Source organism: Ruditapes philippinarum, unplaced genomic scaffold (genome assembly GCF_026571515.1).
Source record: "Ruditapes philippinarum isolate M1 unplaced genomic scaffold, ASM2657151v2 ctg2114_1_1_1_1, whole genome shotgun sequence".
NCBI classification, from domain to species: Eukaryota; Metazoa; Mollusca; class Bivalvia; order Venerida; family Veneridae; genus Ruditapes; species Ruditapes philippinarum.
In genome coordinates, this window is record NW_026859460.1 from 401,810 (window position 1) to 415,126 (window position 13,317).

The following is a 13,317-nucleotide window of genomic DNA, read 5'->3' on the forward strand; positions in this document are numbered from 1 at the left end:
TAGGACAGCTGGGCTTGTATTGCCATTTGGTAACAGCCAACAGTTACGTGTATACCACAGATGAAATTTACAAAGATATAAATCGGACAATTTTGATTTTGTATTTATTCGTACATTGTCTCTTCTGTTAGCTCAACATTGTTACATAACTACGATATTAAATAGGTCTTTTGTGGTAATTCTTACCTCTTGATACGACCGGAAACGTACACAAAACATATGTACATCATTATAATTCGTTCCAGTTTGTTATTGTAATCTGTCCAACTAACTGTAGTTATAAAAGGTTCTGGAGTAATTAGTCTCCAGGCTTCCTGGAACATTATTAACTACATGTATATACATGTAAATAGGTCTCATTAGTATAAAACTTGTATTTATCCAAGTTAAAAGACAGAAACATCGTACATAGTCTTCTCTTCTCTGTGAATTTTATTAAATTGATGAAAAAGTTAGCCTAATTGAAATTAAAAAAGAATATGAAAGAATTATCTATGGTGAAATAGAAAGAAAGATCTTTATAATAATACAGAATTTAAAACTTTTTTCAGCCGAAACATTGGTATATTAAAGGGAATAATAGAATTTGCAGTTGACTTCTTATTTTTTACTATTTAAACCTTTTTTTCGAAATTTGCGATATTAGACAAGTTGTTTCTTTCATGCAAATTGTTGTTCTCGGCTAACATATGCCAATTATTTGTTGCGAATATGATCTAGTTATTATCATAGAATAAATGTCATCTTGAATGTGAACGAAGCTGCACACTCTCGGAGTAAATAAATTATATGATTGGTTTACCATAAATGATATTATTCCTTGATCATCAATGCTTTATCTGTATCGCAACTTTCAATAATTAAACACAACTTGACAATAGAATTGTTAAATTACGCTTGATTACTACATCCATGGACATATGAAACTTTTGAAAAATAAAACATTAGTCTCATTACACGATATATTGTAATTATGGTATAATATCAGAAAACAACCACTTTTTGGTAATGTAACTCCTGGTTCCAACATATGGAATTAATGGCAATCATTGTTTGACATTTCATTTATAGAATGCTAAGCATAGCGTGGTCGTAACATAGTTTAAATGAACTCAAGTGTAAAAACAAAAAGGTCAATTCCTACACATGACCCTTATATTTTCAAGGACAGAACGGCTTGTCCCCTTAATGATATGACATATTTAATGTATTAATATGTCTTTAACGCAACCTTATTGTTAAGTAGGACATTTATTATTACAACTAACTCTCTCGCATAAGTCACTCTACTTATTATTGTGGTTGGCCGTCTTTCTGTTTATTGGCGAGTACCATCATCATGTCAGTTGTAACTTGCTAGCTTTTCAGTTATTGCTAAGACATTTTCATGGGATAATTGGATCGAGGGCAGTATTATTTGGCTATCATAAATTGTTGAGTGCATTACTGAGATCTTTTGGACAGGATTTTCTTCCTTCATACACAATAATGATTTTATATGGATGTTTAGAAAAGAGACTTATTTGATTAAATCCAATTAGACTGTATAATGAAAGATCACGTGGTTCAATCTCTTCTTGAATTTCATTGTTTACCATTCATAAATTGCGAAATAAGGCAATCTGTGTATGCTATAAAACATTCAGTATAGATAAGCAAAATCTACGTACTAAAATCGTTGAATCATACTATCTTATCATATTCGATCAATGTTAACTTGAATTTTGCAATTCAAAAAATTAGATAAAAGAATACTAAAATTATTACTGTTTGTAATTCTTCGACAACACGAAAAACAGCATTCAACAAAAAAATACATAAAAAACCCAGCATACAACAGTACGGTACAGAAAATCAACATGAAACAATACAAAACAGAACAACAACATAAAGAAAAACAAAAATGACAAACAACATAAAACAATGCGATACAAAAACAACATACAACCATACAATAAACCAAAACAACATACAACAGTACAATACAGAAAAACAACTTGCAACAATACAATACAGAAAAACAACTTGCAACAATACAATACAGAAAAACAACTTACAACAATACAGAAAAATAACTTACAAAAATACAATACAGAAAAACAACTTACAACAAGACAATACAGAAAAACAACTTACAACAATACATTATGGAAAAGCAGCTTATAACAAGACAACACAATGATGTTCTACGTTACAGAATCTTAATTGTGTTCATACTTTCACTCTAATCTAAATATGATTGTAGCCCCCTAAAACTTGTATTTATATTTAATTTAATTGAAAATATGAAAAATAGAATATAGACCCAGTTGTGTATGTTCTTCTTCTACATATCTGTCGAACAGAATTATTACCATTTTATTTAGTACAGATTAAACATAATACAGTAACATTCGTGAATATAGAAATAATTTGTATTTGCTTTACTGCAGACACAAAAACGCACCTTCTTCATTTCTAAAGATCTTTTTGGCTCTTATCATACATCAAATGCCACCTAAATATGTTTTCATATAAAAGACGAAGTCTCCTGTTTCTGAAAAAAGATAATAGTCCATAAAATATAAAAAGAAATGTCTTCGTGGTGTTTTAAGAAAAATATTTAGGCCAAGGTAAAGGTCAATGCTACATATTCTGTGACATTCATTTATAGGATACCAAGGTTTCTTTCATAGGTGAAATTTCTATTAACTTATAACTTATCATCGACAGCTAACGTAAAAAACAAATGAATCTGATCAATTATTTTATTTCAAAATGCTTCAACTCAACATGATAAGACGCCACATATTTTCACTCGCCGTCCCGGCTCGTGTAAATATATGGCATTTTATCACATTTCATGAAAATATATTCCATATTTCACTCAAACGAAAAAATATCCTCTTAATAGTTTGAACGCTTACTGCACATGATTTCAATAAAAACATTCATCCATGACGGATTGTATCTGAAGCCACAAGGTTACGCCTCTTATTCTGTCATCAAGTCATATATGATAATCAAATGTCTTTATTATGGGAGAACAATATTACTGTTAACAATATGATATGAAAAAATAACTGATGCAATTATGTTAAGCCTTTTTAAGCATCTATGACGCATTTCTGGTTCCAGTTTGTAGGGTGAAATTTATGATATCGTGGGCAGATATTCTTTATTCACACATATTTTTCATACAATTATCACCGTGAATCAATGACAATGTTTAGTATAATATGTGTTTCCATTGAAAATAGTGAGAAAAAAATGGTGAGATAAAATTACATGCAAACATTATTGATTTACCATAAACCACTTGTCGTTAAAGATATTACTAATATTTTGTGATAGAATGTCATAAATGCGTCGTATAAATCAACATTCTATTACAATTTACTTTATTATATTATACTCGTATATAACCAATCTGCATATCTAACGTTTCAAATATTTGAAGTCTTCTGGTGGAAATGCTACAGCAAAAGAAGGAAATCTCTAAATTGGACAGAAGATACTGTTAGTATTTGGTTTAAACAGATTTTACTTTAGTTTGACTTTGTACGAAACTATAAGGTTACAGACACACTTTCGAATCCGTTCCTGGAAACAACCAGTACCGAGCAGTGGGTGTAAAATTTCTTGCTCAAGGAAACAATGCCTGGTCCCTGACGAGGTTTTAATCCACACAGCTAGCGATCCTTAGATTATTAGTCTGATTCGTTAACCACTTGGTCATGCCGCCATTGTTATTATTTGCATATATTCGTACATATTATTATACCACAATCAAATGAAAATAACCATAACTTTTATCGGAGTGATATGATATGTAAAGATGTTTAAATAAATGCTGAGAATACGTTATAGAAAATAAATACGAGGTGTTCGTACATGATATATTTTTTATTCCCAATTATGCTTTTTACTACTATTGATAACACCTTATTTAACGGTGGCCTACATTCAACAAATAGAAATTGCACTATCTCATCGTGTTGGGTGTCCTTCATTTCTTCAATAGTTAAACTTGTCGATAATTTATACATTCTTTGATTGTACCCTCCATTTAATCTTCTAAGAAATGTATCAATTATAACATATTCTTATTTGACATTGAAGTCAACCTTGTTTATACTTCATAAATTCAGAAACTCTTAGAATTTTAATAATCGATCGGAAAGAATTATTCGATTTGACGGTGTAGTTTTTTGTGTGCATGCCAAAACGATTTTTGTGTGAAATGTATGTTAATTATAGGACACATCTCGGAACAACATGGAAATTGCATAATTTCTTATCGAAAGTGTTAATCGATGTGTTTTGTATCAACGATGTCAAATAAATTAAAATCTGGTAATGCCACTGCAAATTGTGAGGGTATAAAGTTAATGAGTACATTTGCAATACCTACTTTACTGTAAAATCATTAAAAGCCAGATATTAAAATAACATAAGCAGCTCCCTTTCCATTCGTTTGTTTTAAAGTATTTTTGTTGTGAAATGTTTCTCACAGATTTTAAGACAAAGTGCTCTGGGCAATTTTTATGATAATAAAATTCTTTATGAAAAGTGTTGTTTTGTGAAAATTAAGGTAAAAAAGATATAAAAGAAATCATTTCAAACTTATGCGGGGAGAAGCATCTGCTATATTTATTCCCTTTCTACAAACATTATTATATCAAAAGGAAATATATAAAGACAACGTATCTTATTTCGTCATGTATTGATTACATTAGACGTTATTTACTTCAAGCATCGTGTCATGTTAATTGTTAAATAAAGGTCATCTGAAATGTCAGAGAACTACGATCCCTGAAACAAGTTACTAGTATATGTGTCAATTGTATTATCCTTGTAGGATATTGCACTATTGTTTATAACTATTCTTAATCAGAGCCAGCTTGAATAATTTATATGTATTTAAGGTGGAGTAACAATAAGATGTCAACGAGTTCCTTGTATACGTATTTTTAGTAAGTTTATTATAAACTCATTGGTATTATACTCATACAAACATTATTTAAGGAAATGATGCAACAAGATGAAATAAGATAATGAATTTTTGATGGTTTCAATAAATTCAAGAGTTAATATATGGTATATGATTAGTTTCTCACGAATTTATTACATTGATTTTGATGTGCTGAAAGAGAAATTAACTTTTATAATATCTTCCAGTGGATAAACTTTTCATTACCGGATAAATGATAAGTGCTACTACTACAACAAACCCCAAAAGGGACACATAAAGAAGATTTGCTACAATAGTCCGAGTATTAAATCAATGTTACTTTGTCGAAATGATCAAATGAGAGAATGATAATTTTATGCACAACAAGGTCATTTGTTTACCATCACCATACCTATCTCTGCTTTGCGAAGTTGTCTTTATTTAATCAAATGAAAGGCATAAATCATACGTGATCTTATTTCCTTAAAAAAAGAAGAACTGCCTTTAGCTCACGATTTGATTTACTAATTAGGTGACATGGAGTGAAACAAATTTACTTTAGATTGAAAAAACAAGGTAAATTACCAGAACATGTCTGCGAAGAACAATAAAGCTAAATGCTTTACTCCGTAGCCAATTTATATCATTCGTACTGATATTTCATTGAAATCTTTACAAAACATTCTACTAGTAATCATATCAAATAATCAAATTGTTGTAATTCAAAATCAAGAACTTCTATAAACGGAGAAGTAAATAATACTTTTTTCACATAAAGAAGATAAGCTACAATAGTCCGAGTACTAATTAAATCAATGCTACTTAGTTAGAGAATGATCATTTTATGGCACAGCAAGGTCATTTGTTTACCATCACCATACATACCTATCTCTTAATAAAAATAAAATAAAAGGCATAAGGTATCAATGATTTTAATAAATAACAGATATAAATTATATAATACTTGTATAAAAATCTTTAATATATTAAGAATCCCTTAAAATTTACGGACTTGTACATGAATTTGGATAACTTGACCTCATTAATTTTATATAACTGAAAGGAAAATGAGTGCTAAAAGTTTAGTATTCAAATTGTAAATCAGACGATAATTACGAATGATAAATCAGCGGATGTGATTAAGATGCCAATAACCATAGGTCTCCTTTATATTTTAAAGATGTTGTAGTAAACATTTCTTTAAAAAGGCGTTTGATTTATATAATTATCGTAATCTTCAGAGTTTATTTCTATCATAATCCCTTATTTAACGAGAAATATTGTTATCCTATTTCCCTGAAGAGATACACAATCAAATTTATTGCAAGATGGGCATTATTTTTTTTCATTTTACAGCACGCTCGAGCTCTATTTAAAATTATGTAAGTATTTTAGCAACATCGATATCATGACAACCGACACAGCCTATTTACAACTACTTTTATATGATAACAAAACATTTAACCGAATCCAAGATTGCTTGAAGTTTTCCTTTAACCTAAGATAGTTTTATTTTTGTCTGAGTTCAGAATTATAAGATCATAAATCGATACTTTTATGTTCTGAGAAGTATAAGAATCTCTTAACTGCTGCGTTTCTTAAAACAATAGTTTTCTCAGTCATTGAATAGTTTTTGATTTGCTGTGATATGTGGTATGCTACAACTCTGTACAATTCGCAAGTGAAAGGGCAGTACTGACAAACAGAAAAAGAAACAGGCATGCTCTTTAGAAGTTGGTAAGTTGATACATTGATTTTCGTTACAACCAAACGTTTGAAATTTAAAACATTTTAAGGTTTTTGACAAACACATTTGTCAGGATTTGAACGTAAGTTTATCTATACTGTAACAGTAGCATTTCAATCTGTATTAGATTAATTCATTTAATTAAAATATAGAATGTCTTTCATTGCATGAATTACATATAGTTAGTGTCATCTAAGATATTAATAGAACGGTTGTAACAGCCGTCGTTTATCGGTATCTACCGAAATAGCTTACAAATACAACAAACGCACCATTAATGTAAATCAGCTAAAACAGTAACACTTGTTCTGTTATATAAACAAATAAACGAATATAATAATAAGATAACATTATTACATTACATATTCAAACTGGGACAAATTGCATTCATTCACAAAACATGTTGCTCTAATGCAGCAGTTTGATATACCACAAGGAATTTCTTTAAAAGTATTACATAGTTGCTATTTAATGTTGCTCTGTAGTATATTTTGGCAAGATAAAGGATATAAATGCTTTATTTATGAAAATTATATACATGACTTGTACAACATTCGTCTATGTTCTGAAGTAACCTATATAGCAAATGAAGATATTTTATCAAACCAACATATTTGTTTTCCTTTTGATAATTACTCAGTTAAGTTTTCAGATTGATTGTTACAGTTTTGGAACGATTGGCTAGTATTTGTACTGAGAATAAGTGTACGAAATTCTTCAAACACATTTATTTGATTTAATACGACCAAACGTCAATGTGTAACCGATTAATTAAGTATTCGCATCAATTGTAATAAAAGTCCATATAATAATTGTTAAATTATCATACTTTATACATTTATAAAGTTTTAAACAAAAAATTTCATTTAACTTGTTCCTTTTCCATTTCTTAGTGATGAATTCTGATTCCATTCTTTGATCTGTATCAGGCTAGGAACATAAAAAAGTTAAACTGACGAAAATTTGATTTTAAATGAAAATTTCGTTTGTCATACTTCAGAATACAACTATTTTGATTACATCTACATTGAATAAACAAAACAGGCGAAAATAGTCTTCTTCGAATCATAACAAATGTTTTTTTCATGTTAAATAATAACTATTATATACGTTTATAAATTAAAATTATAAATTATATAGGAAAGCCGCACATCAAATCATTAAGTCAGATATGACAATCGAATGTGAAAAGTACTTATTGTTGGAGAACAAGATTAATATGAATACTATGTGTTATGAGTAAGATAAATATTTGAAGCAATAAGGTACGTGTTCTTCTAAGTATTCTTTTTAGCATTTATAACAAATTTTCAATTCCATTTTGTCGGATGAAATTTATGACATCGTAGACAGTCGTGAGCAGATATTTTTCAATCAAATGTATTTTTCACAAATCACCGTGTATCTGTGCTAACGTTTAGTATAACATCTGAAATCATAGATGAGAAAATTGTGAGATGAGTGTTCATGCAAATACCATTGATTTACCATAAACAACATAACGTAAAAGATATTACTAATATCTTGTGGTAGAATGCCATAAATATGTCGTATAAATCAACATTCTATTTCATTATTTTATCAATATGCATTTTTTATTGTTCAAATATTAGAGGCCTTCTGCTTGGAATTCTACTACAAAAAGGAGAAAATCTTGAATCTGGACTGGACAAACACATTTGAAATCATTTGTTGCATATATTCAAACATACTCGTACCATAGACAAATAAAAAAACATAATATTGTTACTGGGACCAAAATGTAACGAATGTATATTAATGCAGATATCTAGATGCAAATTCCCTCCTTATTTCGTGTAAAAGAAAAATAAAGGATAATTTATTAGTCAGAATCAATGATACTCCTGTAATTGTTTGAATAGAAATATTTATTTCCTGATTTGTGTCCTAATGTGTTGTTCATTAAGATAAAAAATATGCAGTATCACTTATGTTTTAGTAAATATTTTAAAATGGCAAATGGTTTCTATGTGCAAATTATGCTTTTTATTAATAGTTGTAATGATAAAATGACAAATCAACTTAACTTAAGTTAACCAAGACAAAGTTGTCTCTTTTTTGTGCATCATGTAGAAATAACACCACATGGGTAATACATGTGATTTACTGCAAATATAAAGTAATGACTATTGTGATGTATAAGCCATCTTAAATGAGAAGAAAGAAATAATGGAATCAAGTTATTAGTAAAAATTGTTTGCTTTTTTGTAGTCACGGTAGCTCGCCTTTGCACACGTTTAATGATTATCCCCAATAAGAGTCAGCTTGAATAATTAATATGTATTGATAGTAGGACATTAATATGATCTCTTAACGAGTTCCTTTCTGTAGGTATATTTTTTACTTGTCACATTTTATTAATAAATTCTTTACTATGATCTCTCAACGAGTTCCTTTCTGTAGGTGCTTTTTGTTTTACTTGTCATATTTTATTAATAAATTCTTGGCTATTATCCTTACAAACATTGTGTCATGAAATGCCACAACCAGATTAAATTATTAGTTATCTCATATTTGATTACAAATTACTTTTGGCTTTGACACATTCTTTCAAGAGTAATGGCGTATATTTTTATTTACTTTCAGCAAGTTTTTGAATTTTAATAAAATGTTTTCGTATTTCATTAGAATAAATTATTTGATTTGACGGTGTAGTTGTTTTGTAATTATAGGAGAACACATGTCCCAACTTGAAACAACATAGAAATGTATAAATTCTTACCAAAAGTTTTAATCAGTGTGCTTTGTGTCAACAATGTCAAATAATTAAAATGTTAATTGTGAGGGTATTAAGTAAATAAGTATATTTGCAATTATATCTTCTGTACTGTAAAAGGTCAATCTAATCAATTGTTTCTTAATCTTATATATATTTAACAACTTAACCAACATAAGCTGCTCCAGTTTTAATTTTTTTTTGTAAAAGGTTTGAAACAGGTACTCTGACAAAATGTACAGGCCCTCTTTATGATTATAAGTTTTTCCATGACTAGTGGTCTCTTTTTCGGTGAAAATTAGGGTAAAAATATTTATTGAAACATTTGCGGGGCTGTTCAATACTTCCAAACATCTGCTACGTTTTTCTTCGCCTATACAAACGCTATCTTATAAAGAGTAATACAGCAACGTGTCTCTTCTTTTCGTCATGTTGTTATTACAATAGACATATAATGCATGTTATTTTCTCCAAGCATAATGTCATGATAATTGTAAAATAAAGGTCATCTTAAATGAGAAGAACGATAAGATATCTGAAACAAGTTATTACATGTAGTATACATTATTTGTTCTTTGTAGAATGTTGTACAATTTTATAATTATCATCAATAAGAGACAGTTTGAATAATTAATATGTATTGAAGGTTGAGCACTAATAAGACGCCAACGAGTTCCTTTCTGTAGGAATATTTTACGTGTGTTTGTTTATCTATTAACACATTGATTTTATACTATTACAAACATTGTTGAATGAAATGCAACAACCAGATGAAGTAAGTTTTATTTTGATGATTATTATTTTTTTGGCTACAATGATTGAAAAAAGAGTTAAGATATCGTATATTTATAGTCTCTAAAATGAATTAATAACATTTATTTTGATGTGCTGAAAGTGAAATTAACTCAGTTAATATCTTCAAGTGAAATGATTAGCAATCCTAATACAACAAACAACAATTTAGACACACAAACAGGATTAGCTACAATATTCTAAGTACTAAATGAATGCTACTTAAATTACTCGGACATATCAAATTAAAGAATGATCATTTTATACACAACAAGGTCATTTGTTTACCATCACCATACCTATATCTGCATTGCGAAGTTGTTTTTATTTACATAGATTAAAATTCATAAGGCATCAGTGATCTTATTTCCTCATAAGTTACTGCAAAAAGAATACCTGCTTTCATCTCATGCTTTTATTTATCAATTAGGTAACACCAATTTGCGTTGAACTGACAAGGACCAGATAAATTTATACACAGCTCTCATCCTTTTAACAGAGTTGTTAAAGTAATATATCAATGATCAGATAAATAAACTAACACACGTTAAAAATTAAGATTACACAAATGTTGCATTACCTGAACATGTCTGCGAAGAAAATTACAACTAAACCCTTTGCTCAGAAGCAAAATCATATTATGTGATAATATTTAATTGCAAGTTAAAAAAACATTGTACTGGTATTCATATCAAATAATTTTCATTTTGGTGAAATTCAAAATCAGGCATTTCTGAAAACAGAGAAGAAAATAATACTTATTATTATTTCAAGTAACTTAATGAAAATCATTTTTCTTGAAAAATATCTCGAGCTATACATTCAGCTGCAACAAACAAAGTTGAAAGTCTTATATAGAACATGGAAATGTTATAAAAACATTTGAAGACATGCATAGTTATTTTACGTTTGGCTTTTATCTTGTTCCTTGGTTATATTAAAATGAAGCTCTGAAACATATATATGAGCAACACAAACACGGCCATATTGTACGTGATGCTTTGATAGCTACTTACTTCAATTTAAAAAGTGTCTAAGCAAAAATAACAGTAATGAAACTATTGAGATGGTAGCAATATTCTCACTTAATGTGATAATATCTGTAGGAACATAGGTCAATGACCGATAAAATGTTGATAATTATATGGACTATAAAAGAATATAATAATATGTTGATAAGTTTGTCATTTTGTCTTTTTTTTAACCAAATATTAATATAAAGAATATTTAGTCATTTTAAATTGATCTTACTTGCACGAAGGTTTAGTTTTCATGTTGAATTCTGCTTAAGTCGCTGAAGAGGATTGGGGTGGGGCATTGACGAAACCTTACACATTTTAGTACTATACATGAACAGGTTCTATAAAACTGAGCCAGCACCATTTTCAATTTTGTCGTTTTAAGCGTTCTCGTGGATTCTGTTTTTCTCTCCTTTCAGTTATATAACGATTTAAAAATCAAGCCATGAAGTGATTTATACAAGTACATGTATGTGAAACAGAATAAAAAGTGCCATACCTTTAACTCCATGCCATTATTTTAATTCAATATTGTTACACTAGTCAACCTATTTTTTGGTCTACGTACGCAGAGAAACCAGACTTTTGAAACCGTCAATTTATTGTTAATTAAAGGCTCAGTATAGTAACCGTTTGATGACACATATTGATCAAGACATCTCTTAAGTGGCAATTTAGTAGCACACATCTGACTCGCTAAACTGAGTTTAAAAGAGTTATATGACACATTTTTTGTCATTTTAGTTCAAGAAGATGTGTATTTCAACAATTTCTGTATAAAATTATATAAAAGGACAGTTTTTGAGGAACATAAGATAGAATATATACATTTTTCATGTAAATGTAAAATATTTTTTATGTAAAAGGTTAAGATATTAAGAATCTCGTTAATACACACAAACAAACAAACAAAACGTACGTACTTGTATTTGTACTTGGATAATTTGACCTCATTAGTTTCATTTTACTGAAAGGAAAATGAGTGTTATAACTTATGTAAGTAAATAAATTCATTTTATGCTTTTCAGTGGATTACTGATTTATCCGTGAAAATTATATTTGATAATTTTACAGTGAAAATTATCAAAATATAATTTCACACTTTTCAATGACGAAACTACTTTTTTAAGATTTTCCCCATGTGGTACCTCAATTTTATTTTTGCTGACTATTCCGACAATGTCAGGCTGCTTATAGAAAAGAAAAGCTGAAATTGATAAATAACTTACATATCAAAATTAATTAAAAGAAGAAAACTTACAGTATGTCACTTCTATTCATTCAAATTACCAATTCAAATCACCAAATATCGTCCTTTAATTTTTTGTTTCTTTTTTACAGTCTGAAAAATACATTCCTTCCCCATGCAAAACTGCTCTTGATGACATTCGGGAATATTTAAGTATCCTACGAGCAATAACTGCCGTATTGGCAGCTTTCACTCAAAGAATATGTAAACAACCCAGCGTTCGTAAAGCTTCCAAGTTTTCCAATTTCCTATCCACTTTTTTGAATGTTTACACATCTGTCAACACTTATTTATTGTCTGTTACAATCCTCAAATAAGTTTTCTTTCTTTTAAAAAGGTGTATGACTAACAAATCCAAATGATATCCCTCTGAATCAAACACAATTATTTTCCTCCAGTGAAATACACAACTTTAAAAATGGCGGCCGTTTACATTTAACAAAGCCAGGTCTAATATAAATTCGCAGTCAGTAACAGAAATATGGATGGATGGTTGGACCTTTTCTCCTACTAGAATAGTTTGTTTTTATTATTAAAACAAGCGATCAGACATATTTTTTTTTAATAAAATGTATACTATCACTACCTTTTTACATTGATTGTGGAACTTATTTTTCAGCCCGTGACTTCTTGTATTTAATGAGAAATTCGACTTTTTTGAGGCTCTCAATGGGGAAAACAGATTTTAATATTAACTAAAATATTAAGGTAATTTCGTTTTAACCTGTTTTGAGCATAAAATAAAAAGAAAATTTGTTTGTTTGTTGTGTAAGATGTAATTTTATTTCATCTCGTGAACTTTAAAAACAGTATTCTCACTCGTGGCTACGCCACTCGTGA